This window comes from Hetaerina americana, unplaced genomic scaffold (assembly GCF_022747635.1).
Source record: "Hetaerina americana unplaced genomic scaffold, ioHetAmer1.1.p SCAF_4, whole genome shotgun sequence".
NCBI lineage: Eukaryota > Metazoa > Arthropoda > Insecta > Odonata > Calopterygidae > Hetaerina > Hetaerina americana.
In genome coordinates this window covers 17,197,953-17,204,585 of record NW_027286985.1, presented here as the reverse complement: position 1 = coordinate 17,204,585, position 6,633 = coordinate 17,197,953, and positions in this window count along the sequence as shown.

The following is a 6,633-nucleotide window of genomic DNA, read 5'->3' as shown; positions in this document are numbered from 1 at the left end:
ATGGAGTCTTTGTTTTGTTCCAGTGTTCAATCATAAATAATCACCTATTGAGTTTGATGTTTGTCCTTATTGAATGTATTCATTCAACATTCTTAAAAATAAACAAAAGTGCAAATGCTTGTGAATTTAAAAATTTGTCTGCTGTTGATGATTTTAATATTATCTTGGAAGATGTGGCATGAACGATATGCATTTAAAATGTGTTCACTAACTCATGGAAATATCATGCAAAATGATTTTTTAAATTATTTTTTTCTAACAGGACTGTTGTTATCTGATCATTTTTACTGCTTGTAGATGTTACCTGTACCTTTGGTCACTTTTTAACCTAGTCACTCATTTATTTACTTAAAGCAGTGACACATGTCAGTACGCCATTATTTTTTACAACATTACAGTATCACTGAAAGCATAAGATATATATTCTAAAAAGTGAAAACCATAAAAAATATTACAAATTTACATAGAAGCAATGCAAATGATTAATCATGGCAAGCATAACTACTATCCACTTAATCATTGACGGAATAACATAATATCTTGGACAGCAACATTTTAGGTTCATCTTTAAATATGATGTACTTAAGATCTGGAGATAAAAAGAACAAAAACTTCAGGTAGAAGATTGGGTTAAGCATTGTATATTTTGGCACCCATAGGTTGAGTACACTCATACCTTTTGTGGTGACAGTGGCATTATATGTGATGTGACATATTAACAGTTATAAAGTCACAAATAACAGTTTGTTTTAGTGGTTCACTCTTCTAAACCATTTCAGCCATTGATCAAAGAAAAGCCATGAAGTCTGACAGTTGCTGAATTATGTTGAGTCAGCTCTCAGTGGATCAGCTAAAGCATATGATAAGTTGCTTCATTATTAAAGTTAAAACCTCATTTAATGGCTTTGTTAAAGCATAGGTATTCCACAGATAAGGATAAGGTACATGGTTTGTCGAAAAAAATGTAGAATGATTTCTTTCCCCCAGCATGCAGAATTTTTTGCCGGCCCTTGTGGCAGCAGGGTAACGTCCTCATCTGCCAACCCAGAGGTCACGGGTTCAATTCCCGCGTAGGTGGTTTTTCCTCCACCTAGGGCTTGGGTGTATGTAATGTTCAAATTGTTATATCAATGCTCAAAGTCCGATGTGAAGGTCAAAGTGCTGTTTTCGGACTAATGTAAAATAAATAAATAAACATGGACAGCTGGAGTAGAGAGAAAGGTGGTATGATGTCTCGGGAAAGGAATGCTACCCATGTCAGTTGTCTGTGGACCATTACAGTGTACTGATCACTGCAAAACTGGACCGCTGTTTGAGGATCGCATCACAAATTCATGATGACAAATTCCATGGAGCAACGATGCACAATAAAATTTTGTGTCAAACTTGGATAATCGGGTTCAAGGGATACAGTAATGTCTCAAGGAATGGTTTTCTGTTGGCACAAGATGTCCCAGGAGGATAGAGAGTAGGTTGATGATGATGAATGCCCTGGACATCTATCAACAACACTATGTGACAAAAATGCAAATAGTGTGATACATGATCAATTCTGATTGACCCTCAAGCATCAGGATGTTAGCAGAAAGGCTCAATATTAATAAAACCATGGTGCATTGTATTCTTACAGAAGATTAAGCAATTAGAAAGGTGTGCCAAGATGGTCCCCTGGGTGCTGTCAGAAGACTGCTTGTGTGACAGCCTTGCCTTTGACCTCTTGGACCATGGTGAAAGTGACCCGAATATTTTAGAATTGGTAATTACTGGTGGCAAGGCATGGTTCTTTGAGTAGAACCCAAGTATAACCCCTTTGAGTACCACTTTGGACGACTGGACTTTTTCTAAGATGAGGTACCTGAAGAAGGGTCCTGTTAATGCCTTAAAGGAAGAATAACACAACTGGCAGATGCACTGGCATTGATTTGTCGATATATAAAGCACTGGTGATGATTGATTTGTTGATATATAAGGATGCTCTTATGAAGAATTTTAGTAATTTGTACTTTGATCTGCAATAAATTGTTTTCCCCAGATTTATTCTACTTATTTTTGGGACAGATTTTGTATTTCTAATCAATATAAACCACAATTAATTGTGTCTATCAAAGTGAGCTTCTTCAGTAATGAAGCAATACCTAGTATGTAGAGAAATAGATTATGAAACAAATAGAGAAGAATCAGTAAGTGGCTCATCAGAGTAAATGATTCATTGACTACTTGGAAAAGGTATGAGACTTATTATGTTGAATTGAAATTAATTATATTTTCTATTTTAAGCATTAGCCAAATGAAATATTTTCCTATGGCTGTTTTTTTAGTGATTTGGAGCTACAATTTTGTGTATCATTAATTTTTTAGGCAATAATTTTACTCCTTATATTTCACATGGAAAATAATTCAATAACTGACAGAAGTCAACCAGTGACAGTAAGGTGCCATTCTAATGCCCTCCCGACACTTCGACAAGTTTCTGAGTCATTCTACACAGGGCTCCATTAAAAAATTTGCAGTAATCTTTTCCCTATGTCTTTACCATAGGTCCTTCCCAACAACTCCCTCCTCTTTGTGAGAGATTTTTTACCTAAGTCCATCTCCTTCCAATGTCTTTACTCTGATTTAGGGATATCAGAAGAAAAATTGCATTAGCTAAATAAGTTTTTGTAAGAAGGAGAGGTTTAAAAGCTCTGCTTCTGCTTTCAATGCTTTATGGCTTCACTCACCTGCAGTGATTGAAGACATAAAGAAACAATCGTTAACTTTTAATATTGGGCCTGTATGATTGCTAAACCTGGGGCTCAATTCTCAAAGCTAATGGTCAATTTACAATGTACTGATAACCATCTTAAAGTAATTTAAAATTTTTAAATTTGCATATTATGTAATGTGGGTTCGTAACGAATGTTTTTCAAACTTCTGGCTAACACTGTAAAATAAATTACAAGGGCTTTTAAATAGGCTTTCAGCCTTGAAAAATATATCCCTGGTCTTCAAAGAATGAGAATGAAGACACATTGGAGGATTTCAGATTCTGGTGTGTAGAGGAACCAAGAAAAAAAGTTGAACACAGAGGAAAACAAGCTACCAAGTTTTAAATGTGGTGGAGAAATGGGGAAACTTGCTCGATGAAATCAAAAGTACGCAGAAAATGGGTATTGGGAGGTTGAGTAAGAAGTCAACAAGACCATGTAAGAGGAGAGAATATTTGGGAAAATGGGGAAGAGGATGGAAGAGAATCCTTGAAAGAGCTTCTTGAAAGGCATTAAGGCTGATTGAAAATATTTAGAGGCAAGGAAAAAAATTAATACAGGGGCGAAAAAGAGCTTAGGCAGAAGGAAGTTCATGCACTATTCATAGTTCATGCAATAGTCATTGGGGATCACCCAAAATCTGTTGTTGATTGAAATGCCACCTATGATGATAGTTGTATTAGGCACTAGAAATTAATATTTCCCAAGTCACTTTGAAACAAGTTTCCATCAAGAACTACTATTTCAAAACCATACTCCTCGTATCCTAGAAAGGCGAAATAAGGGTTTCAGTAAGCATAATGGACAAAATTATATTACTAAAACTATTAGGAAATGAAAGGACATAGAAATGTTAGCTGAAGTCATTAAAATGTATTATTGTACTTAGCACTTTCAGGCTTCACTTTGTGGAATTATTGATGCCCAAATGAAATGAGTTTGCAATTTTCCACAGACTTTAGTTTTATGGTGCAATGCATTTCACTGACTTGTGACATCATCAGGTGATGCCGCAAGGTAGTGAAATGCATTGTACCGTGAAATAAAGTACATGGAAAATTACAAACTCATTTAATATGGACAATTTATAATTGCTTTTTATAAAGGAATGCAAATTATTAAATAGTGCAAATTAAAACAAATATATTTTTAAATTTAATAAATTTTTTCCCAATCAGCAAATCAATGATATTTATGTAAAATTCCAAGAAACTGCAGGAGATGATGCAACAGTAACTTTTAATGGTGTCATCTGCTTTACTATGCATTTCAATGCAACAATTTCGGAGTGTAAAATAGTAATTTACTTTTAAGGAAATGAAGGTTTTCAGACCAAAATAATAACTTATTAGGACACATTTTGGCAGATGATGGTTCTAATACGGAAATGATAATTAGCGATTACATTTTTTTGAATTCATGAGAAATCTTTGTGGTCAGTTAGGCAGAGTAGTGAAAGGCCCTATGTATCCTTCAAATTAAATTAGTTGCTGCCTTGGAATAGGTTTCACTCATCCTGGGTACACAGCTGTCATTGCTGTCTGGATAAGTCATTCCTCAAGTAGTTAGTGGCTTACAACGACAGAATAGCTTATTAAAGAGTCTCTCAGGTAATGCATCTAGCTACTTTTAGGATCCAGGGTTTTGAGTCATGCAATGATAATGCAGAATTTGGAGAATTACTGTGTCATCCTCTTTTTTTAAAGTGAGCAGGAGAATTTGCTATCATGTATTAATGTTCATTCCTAATAATATGCACCTATTGGTTACACGTTCAGGTTGAGTTACACTTTTATTCACTGCAACCATCCTTGCATGGTAAAGTACACCAAAATAAAGTTCGATACAGTTTAAAAGGCAAACTCCTCCCTAGCATGAAGCCCCACTTAAAAGAGCTCCAAGAAGTAACTTTTCAACCCTTCTAAGAGAATCAAGCAAATTAAATATCAACCATATCAGGTTTTATTTATTATTATTATGTAATCTACCGGTTAAGGTAGGTTTTTGGATGGACGTAATTACTAATTAAATCATTTGTGGCCCCTAGCAAAATACAACATCCCACTCTACATCAGGTCCCTCTTCGTCTCTGGGTACTTCCTTCCTCCCTTCATCCCGTCCAACATCCCTATCCTGTTCCTTCCCTTTCCTCGTTTGCCTAACATTCTCCCCTCAATTACAGTCTTTAACATCCCGCTGCCGGTCACTACCCCCTTCAGCCACTTTTCCTGCCTCCATAGGATTGCTCCCAACAAACCCCTCTCTTCGCCCACCATACCAAGTACTTCATCGTTTGTTTTCTTCTCTGTCCATTTCACCTTCTCCATTCTTCTCCACACCCACATTTCAAAAGCCTCCAGTCTACGTCTATCCTCCTGCTTCAATGACCACGTTTTCGCGCCGTACATAGCTACACTCCATATCAAAGTTTTTACGAGTCTTTTCTTAACATCCTTACTCAACGTCCCTGTCATCAACTCCCTCCATCTTGTGAAAGCCTCTTTGCCTAGCGCAATTCTTCCCCTTACGTCCCTACTACTTTGACCGTGTTGGTCCAAAACACTACCGAGATACGTAAACTGTTCTACCTGCTCTAGTTTTTGCTCTCCTATTTTAATGTTTAGCTTAGCCTTTTTCTTTCTAGAGAATCGCATAACCTTTGTTTTGTTAACATTGATTCTCATCCCATACCTGTCGCACTGAATTTCCAATTCAATGCTTGCAACACCTTGGCTGACTGACAAACTAAAGCTTGGTCATCAGCAAACCTAAATGATTTTACGAATTCCTCGTGGGATGACGACCGCGGAAGCCTTGCCTCCCCCGCTGCCGGGCACGACACACGGCCGATTGGGCCGAGCCCCGTAGTTGCCAGGACTCAAAATCTCTGTATACTCCATCATGTAAATCTTGGGAATGATAATTGAGGTGGTTTCCCGTTGCCTTCCTCAACAGTGTTTTTAACGTGACACCATCACTTACTGGCCGCCCTACTGGGGACAGACGCCATTGCAGCCGCCTCACTGAGGAACAGACGCTGCGCGGACTACCTTTCGTCTGACTCCTAACCTTCGACCTATCTGGCATGGGTGACCCTACCAGGAGCAATTATTATTACTCCCGCCAGCACAGCTCTAGGGGTCATCGGAACGCACAAGCCCTTCCACCACGTCAAGGTTGTCACATCAGGTTTATGTGGTAGATATTATGGGAATTATAATTAATACTTATACCTGTATTTGAACCTAAACTATGACTTTAATATTTTGAATCTTTGTAGCATGATTTATTTTAAATCTAATATTTCAGTCAATTTCTTGGGCTGATTTTGAGATACAACTATAATAAAAAGGGATGGGGGTTGTGGAAAATGGATGCATACTTATATTCCATTTTTCGGGCATTAAGTTGGTCACTGGTTTGCAGTTTTGGCATAAAAAAGTTACCAGAGGTCCTGTTGAAGGCCTCCTCAGACAGAAAATCAACCACCAATCGTATTTAATGGAAACCTACATTTTTTGCGATAAAACGCATTATTACAAGTGGGCACCAGTAGTGCATATTTGAAAACTGCATCCAGGGAAGTCGTCTGGAAATTACACTATTTACTATGACCCAACAGGTTTTCAAATTTTTTTCTCTCGTAAGCAAATTTCAAAATTTAAGTTATCTAAATCTTAAGGCATTTTAAAAATAAATTTCAGGTGATTTTTTATGAATCAATTCGAATGGAGAATGGATTGGATATACAGCTAGTGGTAATAAACTTGGAGTTGTAAACAATTTAGAATTGAAAAACTATGTCCTAGAGATGAAATTCATCAAAGGTACTGTTTTATGTTGGACGATATCGTAGGTACGTAGATCTAAGTTTTAAATCGTTTAT